This window comes from Podarcis melisellensis (assembly GCF_964234715.1).
Source record: "Podarcis melisellensis genome assembly, chromosome: 2".
Lineage (NCBI taxonomy): Eukaryota > Metazoa > Chordata > Lepidosauria > Squamata > Lacertidae > Podarcis > Podarcis melisellensis.
Genome location: NC_138529.1, coordinates 82,733,128 through 82,756,434, shown reverse-complemented (window position 1 = coordinate 82,756,434; position 23,307 = coordinate 82,733,128). Strand labels below are relative to the sequence as shown.

The following is a 23,307-nucleotide window of genomic DNA, read 5'->3' as shown; positions in this document are numbered from 1 at the left end:
TCGCATTGTTATGCTTTCCTTCGACCTTCTTCCTTATTCGTTCCTCTTCACAGCCGCCCAGGACTACCAAGGCGCTTGCACGGATGCTAAGAGACCTCACCGATCCTCAACCCCTGACCCAGACCCAGCCCTTTCTGCAGAATGGGGGGGGGGGGGGAAGGATGGGAGACACGCTCCCGTAATTTAGCCATCAATTCTCTTCCGATTTGGACGGAAGGTACAGCAGCCTGTCCAGCCTGCATCAGTTCAGGAACAGCAGAGGCGTCATTTTCCTTCTCAGTTTTAAGGCGCAGTTAATGAGAAACTTTTCTACAAAGTCAAGGCACTTTCATCTCTGGGTCTTTAATAACGCGCACGCACACAAACGCGCAGGCTGACAATGGAACCCGCGAAAGGGCATCCCGCCTCTTCTTTCCAGTCTCCTCAAACGATTATTCACCTCTAATGTCACTTTTTTTGAGGGGTGGAGGTTGGGCATGGGGGGAAAGAAGTATTTCTCAAAGACACCCAAAGACATTTCACTTATTTTTCTTTTTAGGCCCTTGCGTACTTTTTACCTTAGTCACGTAATACAGGTCAGCCCCCTTGGATGGATACATTTAGGACAAATTTGGTTCTAAATTCACCTCAGATTCTTAGGTGAGAGAGGTTAAGTGTCCACAATCCTAAAGCACGTTTACGCAGAGCCCACTGTGTTATCCTAGGTGCGCGGGAAACATTATAAACCCGTCTCGAAACGCCGTTTTGTCCGTCCCCCCCTCTTCCCCAAACGCTGCTAAATCTATCTTATAGTATTCGGAAGGGATGGAAATAAAAGCAACCCCCTCTGACTAATGTTCCCCGTCAACAAGGCAAGGCTGGTTTATTTCAAACGCCCAGAAGATCTTCCTTCCTTTGACACCCTGAGCTGTTCAGCTGTCACTGGGCATTAGCCCCTCTTGGAAACGACAAGCCCCCAAGGTAGAGTTGGGGGAAGAAACTCCCCCTTTTGCAAAAGGGGTCTGTGTCCCTGCAAAGCGTTAGAGAAATCGGCGGGAGAATGGAGCCAGTTACAAGCCCTGCTAAGGACGCCACCAAGGCAGAAGGAGCCTCTCCAGGTGTTCAGCAGCATGGGCTCTTCCGCCTCTGGTGGGGAGCGTCTCTTCCTCCAGGTGGACCCTTGCCTTTCAAGCCCCTGTTCTAAGGCTATAGGAACAAGTCAACAGGACGTTTCATTCATGGCGTTAATTCAGTCATCACATTTTGAAGGTTCTGTCTCCAGCTACCTGCACCTTAGGAAAACTTTAGCCAAGAAGAACTTAAGATATGGGAGTTTTCCTTTCTTTTAAAGTACCTGGTTGTGAGGGTAGGGTGGCTGTTTGTTTGTTTAATTAACTAAGGTAATGGAACCAGATGTCCCTGTTCTCCCCTTCCACAAGTTATAATACTGTCTCCAGTATATATATACACACAAACAGAGAGAGAGATTTAAAAATAAAAATAAAATCATGCCATTTAATGGAAGAATGGATGCAATCAACCAAATGTGAGTCAGAAGGAAGGAAAGACCTTCTTTCCAGTTCCAAAAGTGAAATTTACTGGGATGGAAAATATAGGAGTGCCTCTGTGACTGACCCAGGTGCTATTGTGTTCCAGGTGTTTGCTGTTGTTTTGCTTCTCCTGACACTTCCCGGGATCCAGGCCACAGAACAGAATAGATGATGGCACTTCAGTTGGCTGAGCATCCTGGAGGAATTGTGATCCACTTGTAAAGCCAGGTAGTGTAAGCATGGACAGGAGGGCATCCTTTGTGTGTGTCATTGTTGCTTGTGAAGGATCCCTATTTATAATGTGCAAGCAGTGTAGGTGAAACAGGAAGACAAATAAGAAAGTTCCCCAAAGTTTCAAGTGATAACATACCTATTTATTTTGCTAACAAAAAAGTGCAAGCTTTAGAGCTGCGCAGAACCCCCACCCACATTGTTTTCCTTCAAAAGGTTCTGTAAAACTGGGAAAGGTGCTGTGCTGCATACATGCTTGATGCAATCAAAATACCACCTGAACCACACCTGCCTTGTATAGGACCAGAATTCTAAATTCACTTCTAGGTGCTCTTGAAAAAGAAGTGAAGGTAGCTTTGTTGGCCCATAATCTAAAATCCATATTAGGGCAATGCCCTTGCTAGGCCAACCAAAATGCTACACAAAACAATAAGCAAGCTTTCGGGTGCTTCAGAACTCTTCATCAGGCAAGAGTTCTGGGGGACAAGAAAGTCTGCACCTTGCTTTGTGACGTTCTGGTTAGCCTAATAAAGGGATTGCCCTAAGAGGGATTTTTCGGAGCTGCAAAAGGAGGGAATTGGTGTTGGCACCAACTTATAAGACAATACTGCCACGTACACACACATTCCAGCCCAAGGAACTATATACCTTATGCGCTGTGTGAGGAGAGGGAGGAGATAAAAAATAATGAGCAGACTGTCATTCCTAGAGTGCTGGGGATATAAATTGAATTTCCAGCGTCAAAGCAAGACTTTAGTGTGTGCGCGATCAAATTGCATCATCGCTCTTCGTGGGTTGTTGGCGGGTGCAAATGACAGCACAGAGTGTGAATACCTGTTAGGGTGGGTTAGGGGGAAAGAGACGCGCTTGCAGCATCCTAGCTGGGGAGACAATTCCGCTCCTCCTCACCTTACAGGCGAAGGAGGCTAGGCTGCAAGGGCAGCAAAATGGCACGGAGGTCAGATGCAGCACCCTCGGTGGGGATCTGGGTGGGTGGGTGGCTTCTTCTCTGCCTCCTCGCCTTGCTCCCCCGCCCCATATGAAGGGGGAGGGGGAGGCCAGGCCACTTTCCTGGAGGGCGGGGGAGGGGAAGATTGACAGCCCGTAATTGGGCCAGAGGAGGCTCCTTCTACCCAGCCAGGCGGGCCGTCGCCGAGACGCCGGGGCTCTGACGTCACCCGCCGCTGCCAAATTCGCCAGGAAATGAACTTTTTAATAATATACCCCAAAGGGGGTGGGCAGAGCCCACCCTGCTCAGCCCCTCGTTGCCCCCATCCGAGCCCCCGCGGGCTCTCCGGGGAGCTGGAGGCACCCTCCCGCGCCCCTCTCCTTCTCTCCCCCCGGCCCTCGCCTCCCTGTCACCTTCCGAGCCAGACAAAACAATTCCAGATTCCCAAACAAGGCGGGCGGGAAGGCGCAGCCCAGAGCCCTCTCTCCCCCCTCTCCTTCTCCCTGCTGCCCCCTCTTTGCGTCGGCTCCGGCCGGGATCCCATCCCAGCCCGTGGGCCCTGGAGGTGAGGACGATGCTCCCTTGCAATGCCCCTTTTTCCGCCCTCCAGCTTGTGCTGCTTCTCTCGCTCGTTTGGTCTTTGTTTTCTCCCGGATGCCTTCCCGGAGTCCTCGGCTTCCTCTTCAGCTTAGTTGCGAGGAGCGAGGAGAGAGACGGAGAGAGAGAGAGACCCCCAGCCCACCCTCTTCCAAAGCAGAAGGGGAGCCATGGCGATCCGGGTAAGAAAGAGGAGAAGCGGGGGCAGCCGCTCTGCTCCTGTGGCCGGAGGGTGGGCTGAGATGGTGGGCTTGTCAGGGAGCCAAGGCCGATCGACCCACCCACTGCCTTTGCCATTCACCCCAGCACACACGCACCGCGAGCAGACCCTGGCCCAGCCAGACGTGAGCTCTGGGAGGCGCCCCGTGTCCTTCAGGCTCAGTGTGCGCCCGGAGAGACGGGAGGTGACCGGGGCAAGCAGCCCATCTCCACCAGCAGTGGGATCAGGTCGGTCCCAGATGCTGCTGGCCTTTTCAGATCTTCAGCCCGCTTCGTTTTTGTTTGCGTGGTTTTGTTTTCAAGAGAAGCCGCTGTTTCTCACCACAACCTAAAGCCTTTCCTACACGCACACAGTGCGTAATCTAAACAAAACAGCAGCAACCAGGAAGCGCGGGCTCTCCTCTGTCTCCTGCCGGACGTGTTCCTTCCCCAGGTAAAAATTCTGGGGAGGGAGGAGAAGCAGCAGCAGCGAGAGATCCCTCCAAGCACAGAAGAAGCCCTGGAACGCGGAGGGGACCTTCCCAAATCAAAGGAAGGTCAAGGGGTCGTGGGGGGTTCAGTGTCAAGCCAGCGCTAGAAAATATGATCTTCCCCCAATATCGCGTTGTGAAGGGTTTCCGGCTCCACCAGGACTGGCAGCCGGGAGGGAGGGAGAGACCAGCTTGCTCCCCCCCCCCCTCGTTTGTGATCTGAACCCTTTCTCCTGTTCTAATATTAGCTTTGCCTTCACCACAAAACGATATTTTAAAGTGACATGCAACATGCAGAATTATTTCACTCCCCAGCCCCAGTGACAAGAGACGGAAAGAAAAGCTTCGATTTTGTTACTCGGGAACAAAGTTGGACACATTTGGATTTACCTGAGAGCCTTCCCCGCCCCGCCTGCCCTGTCGATATGTGTGTGTCGGTGGGGCATGTTTTTAATTAATAAATGAGCGAACATTTTCCAAATTTCCAAAACCCCAGAGGCCAGATGGAGAGCCTCCACTGAGGCATTGTGGGATAAAAAGGTAATTTCATTGTCTGCTCCCCTAGATGCGCTCCTGTACCTCTCTGAAATGCTGACATAAATGCATACATAATGATGCGCTGTGCGTTCAAACCACAGTTTTAAATATTGCCCTTTCCCGCACTCAGCAAAGCTGCGGGTGTTTCCCCCCTTTTTTCCGAGGGGGGTGTTAAGGGAAGCTGTTTGTTTTAGACAGGTGATAAAATCGCAGTTAACGAGCTGATAATTCGCCTTGTTTGTTTTAAAAGACAAATTGTAAAGATTAATCAAGCTGCTTGATTTATGGCGAGCGAGAGACCCTAAGGCTGCCCAGGAAACTCCCCTGAAGCCCCGCGTGTCAGGTTACCCTGCAGCCGGCTCCTGCCACTTCCCCACCGCGAGAGAGCCAGCCGGCCCACCGCCCGCGCCGAGGGAGCCTCGCCCCGCCGCGCATCCTTCGCAGGCCGAGAAGCGCGCAAAAACAGCGACGCGGCAACATTCCCAGCGGCCGCGTTCCTCCTCTCCACCTCCCCGTTACCATTCTCTCATGGCTTTTGCACACAAAAGGCAACTTGTCTCCCCTTTCTCGTCAGATCCTCTGCATTATTATTAGTGCCTGCCACTAGCATGGCTAAATTTGGGATTTTAGGAATGGCTTTTGTTTTGTGATTTTGCCTTGCGCCTCGACTCTTTTCCCTGCTTCGGCTCAGATCTCTAAATCTTTCTTTCAAATCCAGCACATAGAGGAGCCCCCGCCACTGTTTTAAATGTTGCCTTTTCTGCGGCGGTTTAATTGGGGACGAAGTGTGGGCTTGTTCCTGGATCCTTGCTAGCAGCGAAGGGAGCAAGGGCGCCCGACTGCCCAGGAGAGACTCCCCCGGATCATTTACTCGAGATCGGATTCCGCCTCCCTCCGTGGGTGAAAGCTGTGAATTCTTCCCCCTTAACTCGTTTCTCTCGGCTCCTTCTTCCTTGAGCGAGCAGCGCGTCTCCAGTTTCTTTTTTTTAAAAAAAGGCAAAGGCAAAAAAGCAGCCCTCTCCGCTAGCTAGCAACTCTATCTGCGCTTTCTGAGGTCGCGTTGCTATTAAATGCATCGCTGCAGCCGACTACTCCGAGTAAGGAAACGAAGGAGAGCAAGGCATGCGCGCGCGTGTGTGTGTGAGCGTGTGTTGGGGCCTCTTATTTAATTAATTCACTCATCGGAACATCAACTAACCCGCACAAGGACCACGGGGGCAGCAGCTTAACTAATTTTCTGGGGCTGAGATTCAGCCCGCTTCACACGGCTGGTTAAACAACTATTCTGTCAATTTTATTAAAGTCCTCTCTGGAGAGAATCTGCTTGAATGGGCAGCGGGCTGCGGCGGCAACTGCAGCAGCCAGCCGGCTCCAATCCCTGACAAATCTCTGCGTGGGCCGAAGAAGCAGCCTGCGCCGTCTCTTCCCGAGCCTCCCACCAGGATTTCGGGGGGCGATCGGTTGTTTGGTGGACTCTATGCGGGGAAAGCCAGATTCAGAAAGGGAAGACAGTTTTAAGACACCCCGCGTTGTTTTCCTTACAGATGCACGTAATGGGATGCATTTTATACAACAGCAGCAGGTTCGAGACAGGCAGAGGGAACGCGGGTGGTTATATTTCGTCCCAGGAAAAGGTTGGCAGCAGCCTCCTACCAATGGACAGGGAGGTATTAATCTAGTCAATGTATATAATTCGAGGACAGAGATCGCCCGGGCAAACTAGCTTCTTTCCTTTTTTTGTTTTGGTTCCCTTTTGTTTTTAAGTTGCAAAAGTTTTGGTCTAGGTAAATTCTTCCCTGGGATTAAAAACAACAACCCGCCTCCTTTTTAATATGCTATAAATGCATTTCCGGTTAGGGAATGATGTACTGCTATAGATGCACATCTGCTCCCTATCCCTCGCATTCAGTTTTGCTTTTGACGGGAGATTCCCCAGATTTTACTCCGTGGTTTCATCTGAAGGGACACGCGATGCCATCTCGCTGAGATGACTCCCACCATGTTTGCACTCGCAACACACACGCGCGCGCACACACAAAAGCAGCTGTTAATTGTGTCTTTCAAGGTAGGCAGGCACCTGTGCCAGTGATAAGAGCAGGGGGAGACCCCCATTGTGAAGAGACATAACAAAGACTATTTATTTACACGCGCTGCTCGTTTTCTCCCTCCCTCTCTCTCCTCACCCCAGACTGGGTTTTCACCCCTTCCTAATTTATCTTAGTTTAAGAGACTTTTAAAAAAGGAAATAATAGGAAGGGAGCCATTCCCATAGTCACCACGAGCTCTGACCCCAGAGAGCATTTCCCTGTGCTGGATATTCACCAACAGCAGTCTCCTCCACGTCCACAATCGCCTCTAAATTCGCTGCTGCTTCTCTCCAGGACACTACGTGTCACTCCGTGGCTCCTCCTGACCCCAAACACTCCTCAACTTTCGCCACACAAGCTGACCGGGTCTTCTCTCCAGCTCCGACACTTTGGAGTCTGATTTCATTCCAGTTATTTGCACCTCGCTGCAAATAAAAGCAAGCGACCTCTCCTAACGCTCCCGCGCGCCCTTTCCGCAGAAGGCGGCTCACAGCACCCAAGGGTGCTGCCGCCACGTTTCTCCCTCGTAGCGGGAAACCCGGGCTGAGACCTGCCTCGCTTCTGCTGCCTTAGGATCTTCTACACGACGGGGCGGGTCACCCTTTGAACCGCCGTCTCTTCAGACCTTTTGTGTGGAGATCTGTACGGATCTCGACGGCAAACTCCGCAGGCGGCAGCGCTCAGCTCTCGCTGCCTTTTACGCACACGCCAAACTCGCCCTTTCCAGCCGCAACAGTCACCATTTCTCCCTTCCTTCCTCCCTGCCTGTATGTAACCAAGTCACCAGAGCAAAGTGGTACCGAGAGAAAGAGAGAGGGAGGGAGCAGCCAATATATATAACCCCTAATGAAAAGGTGGCTCCACATCCAGGGCAGCGGGCAGCGCTGGAGAAAGGAACGGGCTTCCTCCGGCCGCCGAAGCAAAAAAAAAGGAAATCTAGAGCTACTCACCCAGCAGTGGCGAGCAAGGGTGGTCTCCCCGGACGCCGCATCCCAGACAGCTCCTCAGTGCCAGCAGGGGGTTGAAGGGAAAGATATTGGTGGCGGCCGGGAGGGGGCGGAGGAGCCGCGGGAGGGAGGGAGGAGGGGCAGCCAGGAGCAACGCTGGTCTGGGGAGGGGAGGGGGAGCCGCAGGCTGAGCCGACGGCCAGGCGGAGGCTGCAGCAGCCCCAGCCCCGCTCAGCGCTCCAACAAGCCGGCTAGGGCAGGTACAGAAATAGAAGCACGTACAAGTGGCGTCAGACTCTCTCTCTCTCTCTCTCTCTCTCTCTCTCTCTCTCTCTCTCTCTCTCTCTCTCTCTCTCTCTCACACACACACACACACACACACACACACACACACACACACCACTCTCTCGTCTTCCGGGTTAGCCGTCCAGGCAGGCAGGCAGGCAGGCACCCCAGCCTTACTCCCGCTGCAGCTGCAGGTAGCGAGAGAGCCAAAGAGCCTCTCGCCTCTCCAAAGGTCTCCTCTGCTGCTGCAAACGACTAGCGCGGAAGGGGGGGGGCGTAGATAAAGGGCGGGCTGCTTTAGAGCGGGGAGGGGGGGACACACGCTGCACACCCCGTAGGATTTTTGTTTTGTTTTGTTTCCCCATCAATGCATTCCAGACTTTTTCTCCTCCCCCGCCTCTCCCTGTTCAGTTTCGTTCAGCCCAATCCTCTTGTACGTTTTCTCGGAAGTAAATCCCTCCGAGCGGAGCAGCCAGGAAGACCCCCCCTCCCTCGCGGCGCGTGTTTACTCGGGAGTAAGCCTCGCTGCGCCCAGGGAGAGAGAGAGAGCGTCGGTTTGCAGTTGGAGGGGGGGGCAAGGTATTGGCAGTCCTCTCCTCCAGGGCTGGATCCGGGAATGTCCAGCACCATCTCTCTCTCTCTCTCTCTCTCTCTCTCTCTCTCTCTCTCTCTCTCTCTCTCTCTCTCTCCCCCCCCCCCCGATTGCTGGCTCTTTGTTTCGTTGAGCCATCACGGGCTCATATTCGGACTTGGCCGGAGAGACTGACGGAAAACGGAGGGGGAAGTTCCGAAAGCAAACTCGGGGCCTCTTTCCCAGCCCAGATGCTATCTCCCCCCCACACACACACACACCTCAGCCTCTCATGAGCCATATAGGTGGGGATCAGGCGCGCACATCTAGCTCCGGGTTGGGGTTCTTGAGAATGGCAAGGAGTGAATCTGTCTTACAGGGCGAGCGAAGGGAAAAGCCAGCAGCGCCCAGCTGGGGCCAGAGAGCCCTCACGTCTGCCTATAGAGCCACCCAAAATTCCTCACTAGCCCCATTTCCCAGGGCAACCCGCTTCCTGTAGGCAGGCTTCCTGCTTCCTCACCCCCTTTCACGGGCTCTAGTGGGCCTTTTTTTTAAAAAAAAAACAACAACAAAACAAAACACGATTATTCATTTTCTTCTGTCCTCCCTTTTGTTTCTCTTCAAATACGGCCAATGATACCAGTGCTTCTGAATGGGTGGTAACGGGGTTGTACAATTAAACTATCAACTACTTAACTACGAGGTCCGGTTAAGCTTCGTTAAAAACGACAACAACATATACATATATACATATACATACGTGTATGTATGTATATGTTGGGAAAGCCTCCTGTATTTCCAAGTCCTCGTTGCCTCCCACCGTTTCCTTCAATCTGTTAATTTGTACGGGATATTCTCCCCCTTTTGAGCCTGCTTCTCGTATCACCTTCCTAGTCTTCTCTCTTTTCCCCTTTCAAATCCTGACCACCAGATGCACCTGACACTCAGCCTGCAAATACATTTTATTAACCTGCAATTTGTCAGCCACTAAGCACCAGCCACCCGCCCCTCTCCCCGCAACCCATCTCCTCTGTCCGCCCCTCTGCCGCTTCGCCAGCTCCCCGCTTCATTCCACACCAGTTAGAATCGAAAAATAGTTTTACAAATATCACTTTGCAAAACAAAAAAGGAAAAAAAAGAAAAGGCGAGGTTGGCTTGAACTCAGACCCGCATACCTGGGGGTTCATAAAGGGTCGTGCAATGCCCCCTTGAAAGGGCTCTTGCAACCTGGGACGGATCGATGTCCTGAATTAATATTTTTTTTAATGCGTGTTGACATCGGTTCAGCGGTGCCCGCCCGCCTTCCTGTCCCACGCAAAGCCCCGGACTTGTTTCTCCAAGAGAAAAAGGCTTCGGGGTGGAGGCTGTAAAAGAGAGCCAAGCGGGAGACGGAAATTTGGTCCGTTTCAGAAACAGGCCACGAGTGTTTTGCAAAATGGGATCCTGCCATTTTGCAGCACGGAGATGCATCATTTGTCCAGAGGACTATTCATCAAAGTGAATTCATGGATCCTTTGGGAAGCGAGAAATGGGCGGGTCATTTTCTTTTCTTTTCTTTTAAAATGACTTGCTTTAAGATACCGTTGATGGGCCCAGAGACAACCTTTCCTGGGTTATATAAAGATGTAAGAAATAAATGAGGCGGCACAGCCCCCGTGCGTGACACTGGGAGGTAAGCCGCACTCTTTCAACGGGACTTACTCCCTAGTAAGTGCGTTTAGGACTTGCATCCGTAAATGAGGAAGGGATCCTGCTCCAGTCCGCATACAAATGTTAGTTGCTGCTAAAGGAGAGTCGACGCAGGGTTGCCTTTTATGAGTAATTTGTGGGATGCAGCCAAATTGGTAAGACTTAGAAATGTCAGCTAAGACAGTAAGGAAAATAATAGTAATAATACATTCTGCTCACTGGTGCTATTATTATTATTATCATCATCATCATCATCATCATCATTGCTATTTGAATGCATACAATTTGAGTCGGTTTTTTATCTGCGTTTAGTGCATTATAGTTAATTTATTTTAAATAGACGTTTTGTCTGTGTAGTCAGCTTGTAAGTGGGTTTTCTTTTTAACTACACTTAAGAGGAAAGTTGTTATTTTAATATTTATTTATGTAAAAGATGTATACGCTAACTATTTGGCTAGCCACACATTCGCACGTGTGATGCCCGGAGTCTCGCATCCGTCTCATAGGAAATGGCTATTTACAGACACAGAGACACACGCAAACACACCCTCAGCCTTACGATTGATATATAGGTTACTCTCCGCTTAGCTTCTTCTCGTCTTGCGGACCAAACCTACTCCCACCACAGCCTTCCCTTCTCCCTGCTGAAATCCTCTCCAAGGGACCCAGCTCCTGCAATGCGCTGGCGGGGGATTCGCCGCGACTTTGAATCCCGACAACGGAGGAAGGTGAGGGTAGTGTGCAGAAGGAAGAAGAGGAGGAAGGGTCGGTGAGAGAAGAAATAATTATTTTTAAAGCTGACCCCAGCAGAAAAAAAGAAAAAGAAACAAAAAGGGGGGAGGAGTGGGATGGGGGGGAGGGAATCGGGAAGAGGCTGGTCGCCTAGAGTTGGATAGTTCTAAAACATGCAAAGCTGTGCAAATCTTCTGCACGGGACCGGGACTGAGAAAGCTCCCTGGGCAAGCAGGTGCAGAAAGACCAGAAACGGGAGAGGGTGGGGGGAAATCCTCGGAACTGCGGGGGTTTCCAGGGAAGAAGAAAAAAACCCTCAACCCCCCTTCAAAAGAACCCCGTCCTCTTAAAACACGCACACAAATCTCAGAACAATAGGTTGGGGAAAGTGTGCCCGCGCGCGTGTGGTTGTGGAGGAGGGAGGGAAGAGATGAAACAGGGAAGGGGGTATTTTATTTTTTAAAACTTTCTTTCCCCCTCCCTCCACTTCTCTCTTTGCTGATTTTTTTTCTCTCTCCTCCCCCCCTCCCCAAGTGGGAAGGTCGAGTTTGTGTGTGTGTGTCTTTTTTTATAATGCACAAACATACGCGGCCTCAGAAGATTGGTTTCTGAAAGGACTCGTCGCCCTGCGATGCCTGCTGGCTGTTTTCTGTGCTTTGGCCCGTGACAAATAAAATAGAATAAAACAAACCCTTGCGCACCTCTCCCATCGGAGGGGTGGCTCCGTGGGATGAGAAGAGCGTGTTTTGGTTTCCAGAACTCCCTAGTAAAATTCTCATGTGTAACTATAAAGAAAGAGGATCTTTTTTTCTCCCCTTCCTGTTAGAAGGGTCTTCAGCCTGTAAAATGCGCTTCGGTTTCTGGACAGAAGCGACATTTTATTTCCCCTATGATTTTAAGACGCTGTTAATTAGAAACTCATTTCAAGCCGCTCCATAAAGCCAAAAGCACTTTCATCTGGGTGTCTTTCATCAGGCACACTTAACAGCACAAACTACACGATGGCCGGGAGTCCCAGCCCATAATTCCACCTTCCGTGAATCGTCCTCGTGTCTAAAAATCGCTATTTTTAGCAGAAGAAAATTATTTACTTCTCGCAGGTACCAACAGCAAGTCTGTTTTCTAGAGAGCTCTTAGCCACTTATTTTTCTTTTCTTTTTAATGCAGCAGCTTTGTCCCTTATTTAATATAGATTCCATATACGTATTACACCAACATGCTCATATTTATACAGGTAAGAAAATGTGTCCTTTATAAATACATGGAGAGAGGTTCCTGCATGTAGCCCGTGCTTTGGTAGCATAACCCAACCTGGCTGATCTGCCCTCCCCCCACCCCAAACCACGTCTGATTAAAAACCCCTTTTAAAATCACAGCCCCGGGACTTGTTTGTTTATTTGTTTTCCGAAAGGGTTAGCAAAAAGCGCGCCACTGAATGCCCCTTTCAAGCAAAGAAAAAAGGCTGGCTTTATTCCGCTTACTCGGCGACAACTCTTTCTCTCGGGCCCCCGGAGCTGCTTAGTTCGTTGTCACCGGGCATTAGCCCCTCTTGAAAAAGACAAGTCCCCAGGGTGGAGTTGGGGGAAGCCGGTGTCCATCTCCGTGCCCCCCCACCCCCCGCGCCCAACATGTCCTCTGCTTTCCTTCCAAATGTGCATGGCAGGAACAAAAAAGCGCGCCCCCTTCCCCCCCCACACACACCAGGTGCCTCTCCAGGTGGCCTCGATGGGGGGCATCTCTGCCGCCAGCTTACCCCAAGCCCCTCTCCCTGCGCTGCCCAACTCGGAGTGGGTCAGCCCGGAACCCCTCTGGCATCGCTTATACCAAGTCAGTGCTGTCTGCACTGGTCGGCAGCGTCTCCCCGGGATTTCAGGCAGCTCCAGGATTCAACCTGGCCCCTTCTGCATGCCAAGCAGGTGCTTCGCTACTGAGATACGGCCCTCCTCCCTGCGCGCCATCCAGTGTTTCATCTCTCTCTCTCTCTCTCTCATTTTCTCTTTTTCGTTGCTGGCCTTGGAATCACGCGCTTACCTTTGCTCTCTTCCGAGGTGCTTCCTCTCCGCGCGCTCCTGTAGCTCCTGAGCCCCTTTTCTTTCTCCTCCTTTGGGATTGTGTGGGTTCCCCACCACCACCACCCAGTCTCTCTCTCTCTCTGTCTGTCTCTCTCTCTTGCCTTTCACCCCCCACACTTTCTCTGCCGTTGGGGTGGGTGGAGGAGAGCAGCTTTAACCGAGACTCCCTTCCCGAGGAGGACTTGGGCTCCGCAGCTGGCACATCTGGATTCGCTGAGAGAGACAGGCGGGGAGAGCGCGCGCAAAGAGCGACGACGACGACGACGACCACCCTTTCGCCTCTGCCCCGGCGCTCCCCTCGGCGGATCTGAATAAAGAAGGAGCGCCAGGGGGCAAGGAGCGGCTGATGAATGGGCAGGAGGCAAGGCGAGCGAGATCGGTTGCCAGGAATTGGGGTGGGTGTGGGGAGGGGGGGGGGAGAGAAGTCAGCTCAAAACCTGGCAGCCAATTTCTCTCCTCCTCCGGCTTCCCCCTCCGCTCCTCCTCCCGCGCTCAGAGATGGCACGGCGAGCCCGTGCGCGCGTCCTCTGCGCGCATTTATGTACATAATCAGCCAGCTCGGCCCCTCGCCTTCATTTGCATCATTACAATATCTGTACAAGCGCCTGGCATTGTCTGCGGCTTGCACCTTTTGTTGCCTTCCCTGTCACAGGCGACGCGACTTGACTTTCATATTTCCCAATGAACTGATATTATTCCAGAGACGCGCACCCGCCGCCGTCGCCACCTCTCTGCACGCCCCCCAACCCACTTTGGAGTCGCACCAAAGAAAGTCTCCCCGTCCCAAGGAAGAGGAGTGAGGGGGGGGGGTCGGAGCTCAAAAGTCTGTACGCCCCAGCAAAAAAGCCACCAACATCCCCAGCCCATCACCTGCATTCCAGACCTCTTTTAAAAATTATTCCTATTGATTTAAACCTCCCTCCCCTATTGCCAATCTCCCTCCCCGCAGTTCTCAGCTCCTTGGTCTTACGTGGGCTGGGGAGAAAAGTCTTCGATTGAACCCTCTCACCTGTTTTATCACGTTGACTTCTCTCTCTGCCCCCCCTCCGCCCATCGCCCAAGCTTTTGGTCCTAACTTCTTCTGAACTGGACTTCATAGACCTAGCTGGGAAAGTGTTTTGTGTCTAGGTGTGTGAGAGCGCGCAGGGACGCTTGGAAAAGGCAGCGAGAGCCGCCCTTCAGCCATTGTTGCAGGAAGAGGAAAGGAAAGGAAGAAAAGATCTTGAAATTCATAAATTCTTGGCCCATTAGGCTAGTCAGCCGGAACTAATAGGTTGGGAAATGGTTGGAAGTCAAAGACGCCACCGCTTTTAAGGGCTGGCGAAATCGTGAGCTTTTTATTTCCTTGTTTGGCCTACAAATATCTTGGGCTAGCTAGGGATCTTCTTCTGGTTTGTTGGCTTGTTTGCTTGTTATTCCACATTTACTAGCTAACACACACACACACACACACACACACACACACACACTCCTCCATCACCTTGCCAGATCGCAGCCAATCAAATAATTTGTTTTGTCCCTTTCGCAAAAAAGGGCACTTCTGTTCTTTGCGTGGCAGAGGATGAGGGTGAAAAAAAGCGTATGAGGGATGGACAAAGCAAAAGGAGTGTGTGTGTGTGTGTGTGTGTGTGTGTGTGTGTGTGTGTGAACAACAACTTGAAGCAGCCATAAGAGAAAGTCCAACAGCCCAGTCCTTTCCTGGCCGTGTTTCTTCGGTGACCACGGTGCGACTGACGACCGGCTGTATAGCCTGCAGTCTTAACTCCCCTTTCTTTCAATGGGGCTTAAGGGACGACGCCTTGGATGTCTCGGGTTTGCGTCTACATTCTCGAATCTGAGGTCCCCCACAAGTTAAAAACCGCCGCTATGGCTGCTTAATATTTTTATGCTCATAGTAAGGAACAGGAAAACTTCACGTATGGTAAAAGGAGTGTGTGTGTGTAAGAGTTTCAATGGAAAAGAATTATCATCATAATGGTATGTGGGATATATATATATATATATATATATATATATATATATATATATATACACATACATACATACATGCAAACACTCACACACTCACACACACCCCAGAGCAATAGCAAGGAGAAGGGGGTGGAATCCTATTTTGCTGGCATTTTCTGTCTGTCTTTGTGATATGCTTCAGGAGGGGAAAGGGCCCCTTGATATGCTGCAGATAATTCTTATCAGTCCGAAGCAGCCCATTGCCAAAGTAACTGGTTTAATTACCCTCCTGTATCACTCTTCATTCTAGGAGATGAGATACATAACTAGATTTATTCAAGTATGTTTTAAATCTCCTCCCTCTCTCCCCCCCCCCCCGCCATGTTTTTTTTGCAGTTCCAGGTACAGTACTGGGAATCTGAGGGATGGAAAGAACAGCAAATGCTCTCCACTGAACAAACTGGTGTGAATGGAATCATTTGCAAAGCTTGGGCGGGGAAAGGGTTAAGTCGGACGTGTGTGTTGCCAATTCATAGTGGGACTGGAGCCTGGAGACCTTGCGGGGAGATACAGTGGCTTATGGGGGGTGGGGGTGGGTTAATGTGTTGTGGTGTAACAATACCAGTACTAATACCCTGCTGTTATTGATATTCTGCCCCATCGTAATAGTCTGTACTTTCTGAGCGGTATGGAAGCTTATAGGGGTCAGTAAACACACACACACACACACACACACACACAACCTTACTCCTCAAAATTCAACAATCGCCCAACTTTCCATGCCGCCCCTGTCTTCCCTCCGCCTATATTTCCATCCCCACCCGCCACGATTCTCCCATGATTATGAAATGATGGTGTTTCGCTCTCTCTGGGCTGCCCTGGTGAGATTTCCTACTGAAGATGTAGTCTTTAAACTATGAAAAGAAAAAGAGAGAGAAGACGACGTGGGGTGTTGGTAAGGGGAATAGAAAAGAAAACCCCCACCTCTTTCTCCCTCTCCTCGCGCGGTAACAATCTTATTCTACATATGAAAACATGATAAACATTAAGTTGCTTAATGATGATGCTGCTGCCGCCAGGTTTTTTATTATTATTATGGGCAGCCCAATATTTTCGAAACTGATTTTTTAAAATGTATTTGTGTAAGTGTGTGTGTGTATTCCCAAAGCCTGGAGACTCTGGGCTCAGCAGCTCCCGAGGTTCTCTCCCTTATTATTACTATCCAGGAGTAATTTTTCATCTCTGCTAGCTAATCTTTGTTCCTTGTGAAGATAATGAATAGTCCAATCCTTATCTCCTGGGCTCCTGGAGGCTGCAGGAGAATGGGGTTGAACAGGGTTGAAAATTGGTTCCAAAGTGCTGCTGAATAAATGCTGTTCCTTATCTCTCGCTTCCAGATTATCGGGACCCTTTCAAAACTCGCACAACAAATACAGCCACCGCATCTAATGCATCATTTACCAGAGCAGATCCCCGCGCGTTTGATCGGCAGATAGGCAAAAAAAAAAAAGGGGGGGTGGGGGTGGGGAGGGGGGTTGAGAAAAAGAGAGAGAAAAATAAGGAGGTGGGGGTGCAGCGGGAATAAGCAACAGCCAAAAATAAAAATAAAAAATCTCAGGGTGGATGCCTGCCCCCCCCTTAATCGCATTCACGAACGGTGCCTTTTTTTCAAAGAAGCGCGCGTGTGCGCGTATTCCGCGGGACAGCGCGTGCACACGTGCGGAGTGGCATTGCGGGGATCCTGCCGTGGAGACGCGCTATGCGAGGCTGACAGTTTCAGCCGCCTTCTCCATCGGAGTCTCCTCCTAGTTGCGCTCCGGAGGGGATAGCCACGTATATTTATTTATATTATATACATATATCTCCTCTTAACTGCTATGGGTTCCTGGACTGGATGAGGCCAGGCCGGCAGGCAGTTTGCTCAGAGAACGAAAGGAGGAAGATGAGGGATTTTTTAATCTTTCTTTTTTGTAAGCAGAATTAAACAAACAAAAAAAAAAACACACACAAAACCACACACCGAACTGCCCCCAAGACCCGTAAGGTCGATCTTCTTAGGAAACCTCGCTAGGAAATATTGATCTGGGCCGCTCCTGGGTGTTCATAGAAATCCGAGCAGTGATGGATCGCCTGGGGAGAGGAGGCGTTTGCTGCTTGCCGGGTCAAAAGGGAGAAGGAAAAAAAGACCCGGGGAAAAAATAAATGGATCCTGCACTCTTTGCAAGGGACTGCTCGGCTCCTGCTCAGCAGCCAGACGGTGCCCGGTGGCGGGGGGGGGGGGGGGTCTGCCCGGCCAGAAATTTGTGGACGGGACACCAGGAAGCTCCATAAAGCGCGTAGAGCTTTTTCTTTTTGGTCTTTCAGCAGTGCATAGGTGCCGGAGCACCCACAAAATTCCCCCTAAAGGGTCTGGGCACCCACACATTTTGGCGCCAGAGCCATGCAGGCTGCATTGGCACCCAAGGAGACAGCCTTACTAACCCTAACGACTTACTTACTTACTAAGCCTTACTTACTAACGACTCTGCTGTGGGTCACCTTCTACTCCCACCTTAAGCCTTTTCTTCTCTTCACCTCTTCTTGTCCGAGTTGGCAGAGAAGCCCCAAATTTATCCCTAGCCCCTCCCCCCGGTCATTCTGGAAGCAGAAGAGTTCCCCACCCCCACCCCGGGCTGCTTAGGGGATGGGATCTGATGAGCCCCTGGGAGGGAAAAGCTAGCAAGCCTGTGAGAATCCAAATTCGGTGCGGATACCAAACCCGTGGCAAGCCCCTTTCTGGTTTCATACAGGCGCACGGCGAAGAGCAGGTTTGGTAGCGGGAGGGGAAGAGGTCTGCAGGTTGGAAAGATCTCCCAGGAGGGGGTCACTCGATCCCTTTCCAGCTCACTCTTTTGCAGACGCCACTTGGGGAGCTGGGGGGTCGAAACTCGTTCCCCCTTGATCTCTCAAGGCTCCCTCTATTTGCTGGGACCTGCGGAGCTCGCTTTGCGTCAGGATTAACCCTGGCGCCGGACCAAGAGTCAGACCTGGGGGACAGGAAGGAACCCTGCTTGGCTGTCCTCACTTTTCATTATCCCCGTTGTTTTTTTATTTGCTTTCAATGTTTTGGTCTTTTAACAGAGGGGAGCGATGCACATAGTGTGCATCTGAGTCCTCTTGCCCAGTTTCCTTCGCTGCTCTTTCTCTCCCAATGGTGGAAGGCAAGCTATTCATTGCACGAGATCTGTTGTTGCAGTAAGCTGGGCTTTCGATGCTTCCTGGCTCTTTTCACTCAGGCTCCCGGTTCAGCCCAACAAGCAATATTATATTCCTTGTATACTAGCTGTGTCGAAATGTGTACACATTGGAGGCCTAGCATCTTTATCAGCACGTTGTTGCTCCTGAGCAAAGAAACAAAAAATTCCTTTAAGGTTGAACGGAGTCCTTCTCTAGAAGTTTCAGTAACCCATGTTTAAAGTTGGAGATTCATCACTGCTGTTCATAAATCAGGGATGGACGGACCCGGATTTTGCTTGTCCCTTCTACACAGTCACGATTTTAGAGGAAAGGTGAAGATTATGGCACCCCTTGTGTCTTCTGGAGAAAGACGTTTTATGCCAAACCCCACACACCCCAAGAATGTATCACTATTTGGATCAGCTTGATCTGGTGCTTACAAGAAGAAGAAAAAAGAAAAGAAAATGAGCAGGGGAGAGAAAGAAAAGCTAAGCTGTAATACGGAACATTGGCGCTGAAAAAATATTCCCATAGATGTTTTCTTCCTCCATTTCCCAGCAAAGCTCAAGCACACACAAATGCATCAAGGCCGGATAAAATGCAAATAATACCGCTGGCAAGTTCAAAGACAGGGAAGGAGAGGTGTAAAATCAGTCCATTGTAGATCTTCACCCCCTCCCCCCCAAGAAATAAAGAAAGGTTTTAGTTTTATTTTAAATAGTGGGACTGGCTTGCTGTGGCATCTTTCTTTACTTTAGTTACAGAGAAGCATAAAAACTTCAGGGGGAATTGGAGTAAAATTGCAACAGCTAAAAAAAAAAAAGGAGGTTGGGGGGGGGAAGCCAACTGTACACTTCTGCCTCTATTAAAGAGGTTTTCTTTTTTCTTTTTTGCAAATGTTCAACTTGTACTTTTTTTTTACAGCTACATTCACAGTTGTTCCCTCTAAAAATGGACCTGTGTTCGTTTATTAATAACCTAAACATTACGTATTAAAGACCTATGAGTGACACAGGATGACAAAAAGCTGTATTTTTCCAATATACACAAGCGCACATTTAATAACCTTCTATTGCATCTCAGCTAGGCCTTCTCCCTGATGGTTCCCATGGCAACTGAGATAAAAAAGCAGCCATTTTCCATATCTCTATGAAAGTCTATTATATTGCAGGATTAGTTCATCTTCTGCTAAGGTCAAACACAAAGTCATACAACCTGAAATATTTAGAATCCATGTACATTCATTTTTTGTAATGCCCTTTCATTTCCCACAAAAGAGTGGGCTCCCTGGAGGTTTTATTCCCCAGAAAATGCAAAGCAAAGCATTAAAAAATCATGATTAGCAGCTGATGAAAAGTTCAATTTTTCTTTTTTCTTTTTCCTTAAAAAAAAACCCACTATTGTTACACAGGTAGTGCATTACCCATTTATCTCTATCAACAGCAATGATTTCTAGTGATATTGAACATATAATTGGTTTCAGTTTGATTTCCTGGTGGGGAGCGCCACCTACTGGTCAGTCTTTGGAAAAGATACTGGCGTTTTCCAAAACATGGGGTTTGTTTGGGTTTTCATTTGTTTGTTGTTTTGTTTTAGTTTTAATATGGAGCTAAGATAACAAAGGTAATCTAGGTTAAAGGTAAAGGGACCCCTGACCATTGGGTCCAGTCGTGACCGACTCTGGGGTTGCGGCGCTCATCTCGCTTTATTGACCGAGGGAGCCGGCGTACAGCTTCCGGGTCATGTGGCCAGCATGACTAAGCCGCTTCTGGCAAACCAGAGCAGCACACGGAAATGCCATTTACCTTCCCGCCATAGCGGTACCTATTTATCTACTTGCACTTTGATGTGCTTTCGAACTGCTAGGTTGGCAGGAGCAGGGACCGAGCAACGGGCGCTCACTCCGTTGCGGGGATTCGAACCGCCAACCTTCTGATCGGCAAGTCCTAGGCTCTGTGATTTAATCCACAGCACCACCCGAGCTGCAATTTACTCACTTGCAAAAAGACAACAAACGATGACAGCAAGTTGATGTGTGCTCTGCAAATGTGGCTCTGCAGTCCTGGTTTGAAAGATGAGTTATGTGGCATCTTTGTATCCTTAAAGCAGAGGTCTTCAACGTTTTTGAGTCTATGGCTCCCTTGACCAACTGCATTCCTTCTGCGGCACCCCTGTGGGGCTCAGGAGCCCAGTTGGGTCACCCCTTGCCTGCAGAGCTGGCAGCCTCTCACCCTTTTTTGAACACCTTCCCTTGTGGAGTCTTCCCTCAGCCTCCTCTCCTCTCCCCTCTCCTTGGGAGTCCTCTGGGCAGCCACAGCTGATGCCCCTGGTCTTTGAGCTGCTTTCCCTGCCCCAAAGAGAGGTGCCTTCTCACACTGCCCCACAGGGGCCTGGGACTTGTCTGTCCATTCCCAACAGGCTGGTGGACTGTCTGACTGGGCTCCCTGGCCTGATTGCTCCAAGGCCACCTCAGCTCCTGGCAACCAGCACCCCCTGGCCAGGCCCAGAAGACCATTCTCCTGGGGAGCTTGTAGCCGGGGCTGCTGCAACAAGCAGCTGTACAAGCCTTTGAGAGGCAGAGACGTGAGAGGGCATCAGAGGAGGGAAGGAAGGAGAGAGGGACAGAGGCCAGTGTTGCCTGCGGTACTCCTGACCTTCATTCAAAGCACCCCAGAGTGCCATGGCACACTGGATGAAAACCACTGCCTCAAAGGGGTCTTAGTTTTCAGAGCCTGCCTTAGCAGGCAGATTTTGGGTGCTGTTAAATGCAGCGGATACAGACACATAAGAGCCCCACCGGAGCATAGAATCATAGAACTACAGAGTTGGAAGGTTTCCAGAGGGTCATCTAGTCTAACCCCTTATGATGCAGAAAGAGCAAAGTACTATTTGGTCCATCAGCACCCCCCACCACATGGTTTCCTACAGAGGCCAATCAGATAGCACCAAACCACATTTGGCCCTTTATTGACCTTTGGAGAGGTCTGTTTGGAGCTCGTTGCTATCCTTTTTTGCTTTCACAGCACTAAATTTAAATTGGTGCCATCAGGAAACTCGACCCCCTCACTGCTCACCCCTGTTTCCAGATCCCTTATGAATAAATGTAAAAGCGTTGGGGGACTCTCCTGATTATACTCCATCATGTGAACCACCCACCTATCCTGTTTGCTCTCCTTTAAGCAGTTTTCACCAGCCCATAAGAGGGCTTCTCTTATCTCATGACAGTTATACTTGCACAGGAGCCTTTGAAGCAGGACTTCAGAAGGGGTTTCAAGCGTCTCAGTAAACATTGACTACTAGATCACCCCAATCCAGTAGCCAATCCCAACTGGCTTGATGTGTGAGGGGTGATTGAGTGGACAGATGCCCAGATAAGAGACTGAGAGTGAAGGGGCTGGGGTGGTACATTCCTGCTAAAGAAATATCATTTCTCCTAATCCATAGATGCTTCTACTGGGTAAGTAGGTTGCATGCATTGGTGGAAGAATCTCTTCAGAACTTACTGAACAACAGGTTAGTGCTGCTAGCTGTTGGTTGTTGAGATGGACTTACTTGGAAGGAGAGGCTGAATGCTAAAAGAAAAGAGGCTTCTATGTGAACACAACCGCAGAACCTTTCTGGTCAAGAATGTGATGCAGTAATTCAGGGCATCTGATCTCCACAAGTCTCCGGGCCCACAGTAGCCTCTGTGTATGTTTCAGCCTTTGATTTGTAGCATGATTGTTCCAAAGGCTCAGGATGGAGATGTTTAAAACACAGTACTTGCATGAATAATAGAACTGAGCTCTGATTGATTGATTGATGTCGCGATACGTATTTGAAATATTTACATAGTATTACATATTCATTATATTTGTAAATTCACATTTCCCCATTTCATTATGTACCAACATTTAGTGATTTCTTATTTGTTTCTTATTTCTTGCTCTATGTCTTCCCTCCACCCATGTGTGACTTCCTTGTTTTTGTTTTACAACTTTATTATTGTGATTGTATTTTTGTATCTTAATTAAACACACATTCTTGTACATCTGTTTAACTTAACTTTGTGAAATCAATCTATGCATGTCAATAAATTTTTGTTGGAGCATCTTTTGGTCATGTATTCTTCTACACACTTCCATTCCTGTTTGAGATTTTGGTTAGACTGCATTCTAATTGTTGCCGTCATTTTTGCTAATTCAATCATTAAAAAAAAAATATGTTGCCAATCTGTCACTGATGGTACTTCTTCTGATTACCAATTTTTAGCAACCAATAACCTTGCAGCAGCCATTATATATAAAAAAATTCTCTTCATGAACTCTCATCATACTACCCTGTTCCTGGCCATTAAAGCCTTATACCACATTCAGGAAGTGCTCAGATATTAGCAGTTCTCAGTGGGAAGGAATTCCACAGATCAGTGGCATTCTTCTGCACAGGGACAGTTTACAAGTCCTGTGTTGTTCCATTATTTGCAAAGCAGCTACAGGTACCCTCAGGTTTAGGGGGGGCAGTGGTTGACCATTTCGCCCTTCCCTTGACAGCCATCAGTCCACTCAAAATTGCTACTCTAAGGTTGATTCCAGCCAGCAGATAGAAAATTCTGTGTCCCCACATCATCTCCTTCAGCTTGGGTGGGATGATATTGATAGAACAATCTCCTTCTCCCAACTTAAGTCGCATTTGCCCCCAAGCACATTTTTCATTCACCCTGGAGTTTTTAAAAAGTGGAGAAAAGGGAAGCAGCAGGAGAATGGAGAGGGGAAGTGACTGGCAGGGCACTTCTCTCCCTCTTTCTGATAAAATCAGAACAGTGTAGATGCAATGCCATTCACCGGGGGAACAACTGCAGGAAAGGTTTATTGGCCTCATGTCTTGCTTATGGACATCTGGACGGCTAGTGTGGGGAACAGGATGCTGGACAGTGAGCCAGTGTGGTGTAGTGGTTAAGAGCAGTGGATTCGTAATCTGGTGAACAGGGTTCGCTTCCCCGCTCCTCCACATGCAGCTGCTGGGTGACCTTGGGCTAGTCACACTTCTCTGAAGTCTCTCAGCCCCACTCACCTCACAGAGTGTTTGTTGGGGGGAGGAAGGGAAAGGAGATTGTTAGCCGCTTTGAGACTCCTTAGGGTAGTGATAAAGCAGGATATCAAATCCAAACTACTCCCCTTCTTCTTCTTCTTCTTCTTCTTCTTCTTCTTCTTCTTCTTCTTCTTCTTCTTCTTCTTCTTCTTCTTCTTC

General features: G+C 49.6%; 1 long non-coding RNA gene across 5 annotated transcripts in view; it reads left to right on the top strand.

Moving 5' to 3' along the window:
* Nucleotides 1-22,342, top strand: part of LOC309363962 — a 29,044-nt gene extending 6,702 nt beyond the window's left edge. For 4 of the 5 annotated variants that reach the window (XR_014165669.1, XR_014165670.1, XR_014165671.1 and 1 more), the window contains 2 exons: nucleotides 1,636-1,757; nucleotides 15,262-16,256. This is a non-coding gene — a long non-coding RNA (uncharacterized lncRNA). Of the gene's footprint in view, nucleotides 1-1,635; nucleotides 1,758-15,261; nucleotides 16,257-21,525 lie in introns of those variants that run through there. The other variant, XR_014165668.1, reaches the window with a different exon arrangement.
* Nucleotides 22,343-23,307: the final 965 nt, after the last annotated feature.